This window comes from Lepisosteus platostomus, chromosome 8 (assembly GCF_059453375.1).
Source record: "Lepisosteus platostomus isolate fLepPlt1 chromosome 8, fLepPlt1.hap1, whole genome shotgun sequence".
In the NCBI taxonomy this organism is placed as follows: domain Eukaryota; kingdom Metazoa; phylum Chordata; class Actinopteri; order Semionotiformes; family Lepisosteidae; genus Lepisosteus; species Lepisosteus platostomus.
The window spans coordinates 47,526,397-47,538,944 of record NC_142618.1 but is presented as its reverse complement, the minus strand read 5'-3'; the positions used below and the strand labels follow the sequence as shown (position 1 = coordinate 47,538,944).

Genomic DNA, 12,548 nt, shown 5'->3' with positions numbered 1-12,548 from the left:
TGTTTTGCTGGTGATTTTGAAGAAGACTGTGGGGTTAAATTTGTCTATGCCTTTGAGGATTTTGGATGCTTGAAATAGATCCCCTCATGATCTTCTCTGTTTTGGAACTAAAAAGATTTTAGCTTGTCAAAGTAGGGCATTCCTTAAACCCAATTTATGGATATTGTGCCTGGCTGTTCCTCTTTGGATTCCAGTGGAGCAATATTTTGTCTTTATAATGTGGTGACCGAACTTGTGCTCATTATTCCAAATGTGGTCCTACTAGTCCATTGAATAAATTTACCATTACTGTATATCACTTTACTTCAGTTATGCATTCTGTTTGCATTTTTTATTGCTCGTCAACTTTGTGGAAAACCACGTGAACAATGTGTAAATATAAACATCTACGTGTATACATACTGTATATACAGTAAGTATAAACACAGTGTTACATGCAGGTGATAAAAATATAAACTACAGTATACACATATAGCATAAAATGGGAAAAATAATATTGAATTACTAAACACTAAGGTGTTTATATTGTTACTTTATTTAAAACGGCATCACAATGTTAGAAAGCAGTAAAGAAGTGAAATAAGAACAGAATATATAGTTAGAACCATAGAATTTTAAACAAGTAATGTTACAATTCCAGAATGCAATAGTAATACCAAAAGTAGTAGAATTTTGGTCACTCTATTACAATTAACTAATAGATATCACATGGGTTAAGTAGGGGCATCATGGCCTCCTCACTGTAACATTTTTCCATTCTTAAGTTCAGTATAGCATTAGCTTGCATCAATCACATTTTGATTTAGGCATTGTAATATTCTGTTCTTGTTAAAACATTTATATAAGATTGTATGTGCTGCTTGTGAATGTCTGTGATGCTGATGGTGGATGAGTTAATGCGTACTTCTATGAAGATTCTGTAGATAAGCAGCAATAAGACAATGTGTCAAAACTTTCTGAGGTGTTGTCCTTCTTTTTTGGGAGTAAACATATTGATCCAGGATTTTTTTCCATTTGTAAATAAGGACATGTCTTCGTCACACATCTTACCTTTTTTTCTAATATTCTCAGTAAATAAAATTACTAGGAAAGAAATTGGCTGGTGCACTGAGGATTTCACCCAAGTGTTCACTAAGGAAAAAGTCAACAATATGCCTCAGGCAAAAGACGGACAAATTTCTTTTTTAAATAGTATCAATTAGCAACTAACTTCCATATCCTCCTATCAGACTGAATGGCCTTCTCTGATTTTGTGACCACACATGTTCTTAGGTACTATCATTTGGGGGTCGCCCAAGTGGATCAACTAGTACATCTGTTCACTGGAGCACAGACTAAGCTGTTATTAGTATTACCCTGAGTCATGTTACTAACTGATTGTGACTTGAATTATCCAAACTAGGTACAGTAGAACTAGTCAGTCAGGCCTCTCTCAGCTTTCATAACATACGACTCCAGCCATTGCTCAACAATACTGCATGGTGGGGGCATGTTTTTACCACCATGCCATGATCACTAAATATCTAGGTCTATTCTGAGGCACAGTCAGACAAATATCAAATGTTCAATAATAACCTTGAAAATTAACATCATATACTATATACATGATTCATTTTATTCTGATAGTTCAGGTGGGTAGCTGTGTCAGCACGTGTAAGCTGCAAAGGAACAAGTAATAGGTTTATTCCATGCTGAAAAAAAGAAGAAAGAAAACACTGTTTCGGCCGTGGAGCCTTCTTCAGGTAGAAGGCTCCATGGCCGAAAAGTTGTGTTTTCTTTCTTCTTTTTTTCAGCATGGAATAAACCTATTACTTGTTCCTTATTCTGATACGGCACTGTACTGCAAATAAAAAGGAAGACAATGGGTTATACAAAGTGAAAGATGTCATAAAACAATGAAAATTGTCCAGAAGAGAACAGTTTTCAAAATTGTGATGTATTTTTCATACATTGGTTTCCCTTTCACACAAAAGCTGACAAAATCCAGAGGGAAAGAACTTTGCACCTTAGGTGTTGAAGCATCAAAATAATGCTGTTTATCCAACTGGGTCATAACACCAGCGGAAAGAAATGTAAAGACACGACAAAGAGAAATGGAGAAGTTAATTGTTTCTCAAGCTCAACAATCACAAAATACAGGGCAAGCACTAGCAACTTATAGCCTCTAACAAGAAAGTTTTAATTGAAACCCTTGCGGCAAATCAAAAGGCTTTCTTTTTAATGTATGTGTAGTTTGAAGCAGAATGTGATCATTATGAAGGCTGCATTGATTGGTGTCAGGGAGAATATCAAATGACTGTATGTGGTCAACAAAGATAAAATTTCAAAGGCAGTTTCAAAGGCCTATAAAATATTGATCTTAACATCAAATTCAAATAAACATGAGGTTCTGGAAAATTTAAAATGTTTATTTTTAATGTTATTTTTAAAAATATTTTAGGGAAGAAGCCTTCTTTTGATGATTTAATCTAATGGCTTGGCTGGAGGAAATTCACTGGCACTTTCTTTTTTAAACCAGATTAATTTCTGAACCTACATATTCCTTCAATTCATACACTATTTACACCATACAGTCCTTCTAGAGATTGAATATATTTGCACAAATAAATGAATGGCCTGGTAACTACCTAATTGGAGGGAAAATAATACTTCTATCAGTTGCCACATGTTTTTACAATTGTGCAATATATTATTTCCTACTTCTAAATAAGGATTTATAAATATGTGTCTGGCTCAGCAATTCAGCATGTCACTACGGAGAGATGTCAGTAAGAAGTCAAATGCCACTTCTGCTCTGTCTGGCATGAATTGTCCATCTATCCACGCAGAACGTCTAGAATTGCACAGCGATAAGGTATGCTTGACGAGCCCATCAGCCACACCTGGATTTAATCAGGCAGTGAGGTGACCTGACAGGAAGTCTGATTGAGTAATTGACCAGCATACGAATGTGGCTGCATTCTAAGACAACCACTCAATCAACTCCCTTGGAGGTGCCTCCAGTCTGTTCAAAAACTACGGGAAAATAGCAGAGCCACTTTTTTGGCTGTTTTTTATTTTATTTACTGTTTCCAGTATGAGTCAATTTATTGAGCTGGGCAGATAAAAATTCTCCTCTTACAGATAAAAAGCCCGCATTCTTCCATAGGAAACTCCTGTTGTTATCTTTCATATACAGGAGATAACCCATCATTTTTTATATATTACAGTTAAGATTGACTCTCCCTGGTAAACTCAGATTTAGACTTTAAGGATGGGACACCAAGAGGTGATGAATGAGGGCTTTGTAACTAAAATATCCTTGAAGCTTTCAGTTACAATTCACAAATGCATTAAAGTCATTTCTGGTAGCTTCCCAGCTAGAATTGAAGGGGAGCTGAGATGCTTGCATATCTCGTAGACCATTGCCTACTTTTCTTTTTCTTCTTAAATTAAGTCTAAATAATGTTTCATGCAGCTTTTCATGTGAATTTAATATGCATGTCTTCAAGAAGTGCGTTACCTCCATCACAAAGCCAAAGATAAAACGGTTTTGAAATGCTTTACTCAGCAGACTACAAGTGTAGACACCAATCTTTTCAGTAATGACTCACAAGGGGAACTGCCTTGGCTTTCTGACTCAAAGCTCCCTTTCCTGAAGGACTTTTTTGTGAGCTGCCTCAGGGCCTCTCTGAAGGCTGACATCTTTGGCGTAGGATCAAGTTGGCCCTTTGATACTATATTATACTAATTTTTCATTGGAGACTGGCTCTTTTCAAAGAGATCAAAAATAAGCTCTAATTTCTTGCTTCTTCTTGAAAAAGGCAAAGACCAACTAGAATGCTCTAGCAACAAGCCAATTTTAAGCCAAAAGTAAATCATTTAATCCAATGGCTGGAGGAAATTCTGGACACTTTTTTAAGCCAGATTAATTTCTGAACCTATATATCCGTCCAATGCATACACTATTTACACCATACAGTCCTTCTTAGTCTTTCTAGAGATTGAATAAATGTGTCCAAATCAATTAATGGTCTGGTAGCCTGGTATTGTCTTCCTAAGCAGATGGAAACTTATATTTCTCATCTATTCCATCAAGACTAGATAGGACTTTTTATTTACTTCTGCTAACATACAAGGTGTATTTCACTTTCTGAAACAAATTGCATTGAAGACAATGGCTTGTGGCAATGGCAACAAATGGCATTTCAAGATCTGAAAGAGCATTGTTTACTCCCAGTATTTTCTTATTCTATGTTTCACTCAAACATGAAACATGTAGAAAAGTTTGGGTTTTTAGTTGCAGTAAATCTGGATTAACCAACTTGATTGAGGGCCAATCTTAAGGAGGCTGGGACCCCCAGGGGGAGTGAAGAGTTACCAAGGGGCAGGTGCAGAGGTGGAGATGGGAAAGAGGAGGAATGCAAAAGACCGAAGTGAGGGAGAGAAGAGGACTATGTATAGTATTTCTAATTTTTATGTGAGGAAATGACATCAGGAAATTATAACAAAATAACTGAGAGCTGAGGTTGTTTGAACTTGGCTATTGTTATCTTTCCCAAACTTTTGTTATAAACTTCACACCTTAGACACTTATACCTTATTACCTATGCAGTGCCATAAGACACAACTATACTCTTCCATCCAATGGGTGATCTAAGTTTATCTGTAGTGACTACTTGGTCATTAGTCCCAGATCTATACAACCATCCACCCTCCCTGTTATTTTTAAATGTAATGGAGAGCTAAACAAGGACATGGATGTTTCGACAAGACTGTAGTCTGGGACAATACTTTTTCTTTCTCTAAAAATTTAGTAGACATGATCATTATTTTTAAACTTGCACATAGAATCCATACTGTCCGATATCAGATATTTTTCCCCAACTCTCCACCACATACAGTATACAATCAGGGCATGGCAGCTACCTACTGTACACATGTTGTGGCAGTGCCCCGTGAAACAGCATTTCTAGGTGTATGTGAGTAATGTGCTGTTGGATGTGACTGGTGTGGCAGTGCCATTGAATTCTCAACTGCACCTTCTCACTGACAAGTCCCAGGTAACCATCAATCATCTGGTATGACATTTCTTTTTGCTGGCAGGCCTAAATGCAGCTAAAAACCTATTCTGTCAGTTTGGGTTGAGACTGAAACACAGTGCCGTTGAATGGTGTGGCATGCATTCACTTGCAGAAATTGTTCATAAGGAGACAAGTTACAAGTGGATGGCATTGTACCCATGTAAAAACGGTCAGCTTGGATGGACACATTCTTTTATTCATAAGATTTATTTCCCCCAATTTTCTATGTGTAATTGTGATGCATTTTTTATACTATCTGACACTTCAGTAATAGTATAAAACCACTTTATAACTGCTCTGAGTACCGATGTTCTGAAATCTTTTGGTTTTGCATATAACCTAGAAATATTATCTTAAATAAACTGAATTGCAAATCTTTGCTCAAGATTAGTACCTCTGCACTGGTAAAGCTCTCTGCTTCTAGTTTTCAAACTATTTCTGTTCTTAACGACAGAGCAAACAAAAGGAGTTGCACGACCTATTCTCTTTTGCATGTTCTATTCTCTTTTTATGTTCTCTTCCTGCCTCTAGAGCTGTAATTAAAAAGTGTATAAATTAAATTACTAAAATCACATCAAGGAAAATTTGATCACATCAATAATAATTATTTTTAAACTATAAGGAGGATGTGATCAAAACACAAATCCTGTTTCCAGAAACTAAAATACTCTATCTTGAGAAATAACATCTTAAATTTGAAATTGCAAAGGAATAAAGCACACTAAAGTACATTAAAAAGGAATGTGTATATACTGTATAGGAGTAGGCTGCTACATAGCACCAACTGGGACAAAAAAATAGTCACTCAACATGCCCCTTTTCCATGTAGAGAGTGAAAAGAGGCAGAGTGAAGCCAATTTTGTTGTTAATGGCTTTGTTTAGTCAGCATGAGAGGCATTTGAAGACAAGAAAGTTCAGGAGACAAACATCACATGCTGGTAGCACCATGGATAATTCATTGACTACACGTCTCTGATGATTTGGAAATTTCAGGGTTGAGATCTCCATAGATTTGTCTTCTTAGTTGTTATTAATACACAGTAGTCTATTTTACTGTTATTTTTTCTCTGTAATTCAATTACTTTAAATTGTTTACCTAAGTGCCTGTTTATGAATTTCAGTTTCACAGCTCCAACCTATTTCATGTTCCCATTATTTTCTCTCTTTTGCAGGAAATATTTTATAATTGCTACACTTAATAGATAATCATTTTGATTTTTAGACTAAATTATAGTGGAGCAAAATCCCATTTAATTTTCTTTTAGCTTTACTTAATAGTCCTGTCTGGCAAATAAATGACTTGTAATTACTTTGTAATTGAAGTTAACTTAAAACATTTTAACTGTGGAAAGGAAAATATTTTTTTCCCCATAGACAATTATTATATATAATTAATTTTATAATAATTTTTTACTTTCATCATGGTGAACACTCACTTTTTATATCAAGTTAACATACATTGAAAACACATTTAAAAACTGTATCTTGTAATGCATCTTCTTATATCTTGTGTTGCTCAAATATCCTGTGGATGCAATAGATATAGACCAGTTATGCCCATGTTAAGAACTAATATTCATTTCCTGGTTTCTCATGGCTGAAGTCGGTAATTAATCAATAATAAAAGTTGCTTCTAGTACCATGATCTACCCAGCAGAGCCAGCCTAATGTAAAGAATCTGCTGTTCCAAGTCCTAGCAGGGTGCTCACCTGATTCTTCTATCCCAAGCACAAATGCCCTACTTCTATGCCAGAGGAGTCAAACTGAGTTTGACTGATTTAGGCTGCATTCAGTACTTTCTCTCTGCAGACAGGTAAAGTTTATTCTAAAGCTGCACAATTGTAGTTTGTCTGAATTCTTGGCAGACCAGACATCAAAATCCAACCCGTTTCAACAAAAATGGAGCTACTGCTCCTACGCTTTACCAAAATGTTGGCCTGGGGTCCTAAATACACTTCTGCTATCCATAAAATCAGGGCTTACCCTTGGCTTAGGTGAATGAGGTAACTGCCTCCCTCAGACCAAAATTCCCTCCAGTTGGTCATTCTGTTGTTGCGCCAATGCTTATCAATTCGATTCATATGAGTAATGTATTTACTTTTGAGTAGCTAATGTAGACTGATTAACGATGGTATAGCCAAACAGTATACTGGAGTATATTCTTTGTTTTGTATCTGTGTTTTGCATCTCTTCATGACTATTTACTGTACCTTGCAATTTGATAACCCTCACAGTAATCTGTATCCAGGCATATGTTTTATATGCACAATTTATGTATTAAAAAATGTATCTAGTGTATTGAATCCATGTGTGTGCGTGCATCGGTCATCGATTGATTTTCTAATATCCTTAACACATCACCTCCTTAAATAAGTTGTCCCAGTAAATTCACAAAACCCTACAATTTAGGCTGTTATAAGTTATAACTTGCTGTTGCTACACCGAATGCTGATCGTTTAATTGCGTGAAGTAGTAAATGCTTGGTTTAAATTTAAACTCATGTAGCTGCAACTGTTAAAAACACATCATCCTCCAAAAGGACGTAGTGGGTACTGAGAAGAAGGAAGCACATAAAAGAAGAGTAGGATAAGCAATCTCAAAGCAGAGGTATGCCAAATCGAGTCACTGTAATAATGCATTTGTATTTCATTAGGTTTAAAGTCTTATAGATCCATATAACTAGCAAATGTTATTATTTCAATGTTAAAAAATACATTATCTTTGTAAAATATGTGCTTCTTGTTGTAAGCTTTGATTGTTCTTCAAAGCTGATTAATGAAAGTCTTCTAGTTAATTTACATAATTGATAAAAACCGTAAAATAGGTTTTGGTGGGAGACGATAATAGTAGTGTACAGTATGTGCAATTTATGATCTGGAGGGACCCCTTTGCAAGATCTTCTAAGGCCCCCAGACAGCTAGGGCTGACTCTGCATAAAATGGAGGCTTCCTTCAGATTGCAGAGAAGTTCTTGAAACATCATTTATTACACAAGCTCTTTGAGGTTGGAGTAGCATGCAGTTATGGCAGCAACGTAAGTATTTCATAATGAAATCTGGAGACGTGGGTGCTAAAAATACTATTTAACTAAGAAAAATGCCTAAGGGAACAGCATCAACAGCATGTCTGGCCTCCACTGTGAACATTAAAGATGTACTTGTGAAAGGACCTGGATGTTTCCGACACATGTTTTATAGTTACCGGCCTACATACTGTAAGTAAGTTCACGTCTTGCTGATAGAACAGCAGAATTTATGCGAGTTACCTCAGACAGCCTGTACCGGTGATGCAGATAAAAACTGACAGAACCTTGATAAGGAGTGAAGAGCAACCAGAATATAAATTGAGGGCAGTGGTGCAATTAATACTTTATTCTCAAGAATACAGTAAGTGTTGTTAAAGTGTTCTGTAAAATTATAACCTTCTGTTTAACTCAGTTCCTTAAGCAGCACAAAACAGCTTTTAAACAAAATTAAGCACATGAACACCCGTGGCTGTCTCATCCATTAGCAGATATTTGCACACTACAGATCAAAGTTTCCAATTAAGAGATTGTGGTTGGGAGGCAGTAGTCAGGTGGTTTACAGGACTTCTTTGCAATTAAAAAACTATTTTGTCACAGCTATGTTCTTATTTTGAGTCATTGTATTTTTCAGCATTGTGGAGCTCAGTTTTAAATGCTTATGACTACACATCTATAAGTGCTGTAAGTAATTCTGATAGTTCAGATTTGTTTTCAGAAGTAATGAATTCAAGATCCAGTAGTCACTAGTGTCCAGGGTGGTGGAGGTATATTGAACCATAGCATTTTTTGTGTACCTTGTTGGAGTTCCAAGAAATTGTCAGCTGAGTTGTATTGACTTTCTCAAACATCCATTTAAAACATGATTACCAAGTACCATATCCAGTTGTACAGAATCATCTGCTTCCTAAATCCCAATAGAACAAACGCATCAATTTTGTAGGCATCTGCTATGATTTTCCAGCTGCTCTGAAACCGGCACTGCCATGTGCAACCTAAATAGTACTGATGTGATTCAAAATCCTACGAGTAAACCATTGGCACAAGAAGGATTTTCTGAAGTCATCCATTCTGCTGCTTCCTCTAAGCTTGTCAATACCACAGGGTACACTCTTTAAACAAGCTTCGCAGCTGCACAATGTACCAGCCATCTCACTGGACAAGTAGTCTAAAAGAGTGAAGCAGCTTTGTATTTTCAGTGCAAATCATGGCATTTCATTTCTGCCTGACATGATGGATTCCAGACATACTTAAATCTCCATCATGTCTTTGATCATGCAGGAAGGATAAAGGGCAGCTGGAAAAAAAAGTAGACTTTCTTGTAGAATATTTTCAGTGGTTTTTCCACATAGATTAAGAGCTTTGTACACTTTACACTTTGTACAATAATACAACCACTGGTACCAATAAAAAAAGTACCCAGAGGAATGTTTTAACCCCCCACCAGTGGACGACCACTATAATATAATATATAACTATAATATAGCAACTCTGGTTCAAATAAAAATCCCAACCCATAAACACTTCACTCCAAGAATTAAATTAATTTAATTGCTTAACACAGGAAACTCCAGTAACATGTGCCAATTGCTAGGCCATTCTTAAGACAAGAGTGAAAAGAAAAGAGAACACATCCTTTAAAAGCATTTAGTATTTCAGGTTATCAATGGCCCACATTTTGTGTTCCATCACCCCATTTTACAGTAGGTGAGCATGGGTGCTGCGATGGTCTGTAGTCCAAAAGAAGATCCAGAAATACTGGTTAATGAGGCAGCAAGGAAATCCAAAAACACGGTCAAGGGTACAAGTACTGTATGGGTCTATACACAATTGGTCGAAGCAGGTAAATAAAATTAGGTCACAAGCGAAGCTTGGAAGCACTCAAGGGAAAGGAAGGCAGTATTGGAGGACACACAAGAGACTCAGGGCAACAACCAGGAAGACTGAGAACAGAAAGGATGAGGCATAAACACCAGATGGATAATGAGGTAAATATATATTAGTTAGAGGCATGGGGCACTGATAATTGCCTATACCGTGTATAGATGATCCAGTAGCAGTTTGAGCTCACATAGAGATGCAAGTAGTTATCACAGCAGCATGAGGGTATGAAATGGAACTTACAGTACACAGGTTTTACACTAATCACTTTATCTAATACAGGGTAATGGAGGAGCGAATGTCTATCCCGGTCAGAAACAGACAACGCAGGAAACTAAAACACACACACACCAGATCCACTTTTCTGAGAAGCCAATTGATCTACCAGTACAATATGCCTTTGGACTGTGGGAGGAAAACGGAGCATCTGGAGGAAACTCACCTGAAAACAGGGAGAACATACCTGCGATAACACCCCAGGTCCAGAATTCAACACAGCCCCATTGCAAGGCAGCAATGGTAAGACCTGTACCACCATCAACCTGAGTCATCTGGGGCTTAGAGACTTAGTGAGCAGACAAACGTTTGTCTAGGTTCAGTAGTCTCTAATACCTGGTACAACACATGCAAACCACCCATCTGATACCTGGTAATAATAATTGCTTATACTTATATAGCGCTTTTTCTGGACACTCCACTCAAAGCACTTTACAGGTAATGGGGACTCCCTTCCACCACCAATGTGCAGCATCCACCTGGATGATGCGACGGCAGCCATAGTGCTCACCACACATCAGCTATCAGTGGGGAGGAGAGCAGAGTAATGAAGCCAATTCATAGAGGGGGATAAAGGCCGATGGGAAATTTGGCCAGGACGCCGGGGTACACCCCTACTCTTTTTGAGAAACGCCCTGGGATTTTTAATGACCACAGAGCGTCAGGACCTCGGTTTTACTGTTTTTACAGTATAGTGTCCCCGTCATTACACTGGGGCATTAGGACCCACATGAGTCGCAGGGTGAGCGCCCCCTGCTGGCCCCACTAACACCTCTTCCAGCAGCAACCTTAGTTTTTCCCAGGAGGTCTCCCATCCAGGTACTGACCAGGCTCACACCTGCTGAGCTTCAGTGGGTTGCCAGTTGTGAGTTGCAGGGTGATATGGCTGCTGGCTATACAAAGCTTGCTTCCAACACTGGCCACACAATACCAGTCAGTTTCACATTTTCATCAACCCTGTTTTTACCAAATGTTACATAACAGTGTGGGAGTGGAAGGAGTCATGACGAACACAGGTAAATGCCGACGACTCATCCGAGGGGGTGAAGGCACCAGTGTGAGGCTAACAAGAAAAAAAGCACACCCCTTTGCACAATGGCGTTCCAGACTTGACTGTCCCTATTTATTGTGGTCCAATCTGGGGAAAAAGAAAGACTACTTGGAACAGTGGTATCCACTCTGGACTGTCCCTGTTTAGCAGGAAGACTGGAAGAAAAGGAGCAAGGCCAGAACAAAAGAAAATTCAACCTACCCCAGCGAATCCTCGCAGCAGGACAAGAGCCTTAACCCTCCAGTCACCTCCAGTCACCTCGCTGGATGTTTCTCCGTGTGAGGGTTTGCTCATTCCTCCAGGGAGGTGTTCAGTGTGTCTTAAAGGGCTCCCACAGCTGCGGCTCGTCCTTAATTAGCTTGGCAGCTGTGGTAGCTAAGGCAATGCATCGCCGTTTAATCCAGAGCTCCACCTCCACACTGAACACACCCCCATAATGCCACAATATTGAATTTCTGTATCTCATATTTGTTCAAGAAATACCAGAGCACCAGTTACAAAAATATGTTCTCACTCCCTTTTTGAACACTTTTGATGCTCAGGATGCACCTGTCTCATAAGGCTACTCTCACATCTTTTTAAAATATATTAGAAAATCTGATCAGTAACGCTCAGGCCAATTCTTGAGAACATAAATAGAACATGATCATTTTAGTTAGGTTTCAGCTTTTGCAGATATGGTGATATCAGTCATCTTAAAATTAATTACATTACCGATACATACTGTATGGTAGCTATAATATTGTTACAAATGGGGGTTACGAACATGGTGAAACTCAGGAATCGACCGAGCGGTTTAGTTAATAAGTAAAATAAATATTCATAAGCCCTGACTTCTAAGCGATTTCTAGCAATATTACCCGAGCAGCAGGTATAATTAGAGGCACACGAATTCTTTGTTCTCTGTCACAGCTTTGTTGAGGGGAGTAACAATCCAGACACACTTGGATAAACAAATATGTATTACAATGACAAATCACAAACTACACTACACACAACATAAAGTTACTTTATGTACAGTATTTACAAACAAGGTGTTTCAGAGACCTAACATTCTGGTCACCCAGGAAACCCCAGACTGCTAGAAAGCATTAAACTTAATATGCCTACAGAGGCCACACAAGAGATGAGCTGCCTTCTAGCTAAATACAATGCAACTTACAGTTAAATCTCTCTCTCTGCTAACTGGGTGCCACAAAATAAATGGGAGCCTATATCCCCATCAATAAAAATGCACCCTATGCAGGAAAGACGTT

At 38.0% G+C, this 12,548-nt stretch overlaps 1 long non-coding RNA gene across 1 annotated transcript in view; it reads right to left on the bottom strand.

The window, feature by feature from the left end:
• LOC148657464 (uncharacterized) overlaps positions 1 to 12,224 on the bottom strand; it is a 120,840-nt gene extending 108,616 nt beyond the window's left edge. The window contains exon 1 of the long non-coding RNA XR_015940975.1: positions 11,494 to 12,224. This is a non-coding gene — a long non-coding RNA (uncharacterized LOC148657464). The remainder of the gene's footprint in view (positions 1 to 11,493) is intronic.
• Positions 12,225 to 12,548: the final 324 nt, after the last annotated feature.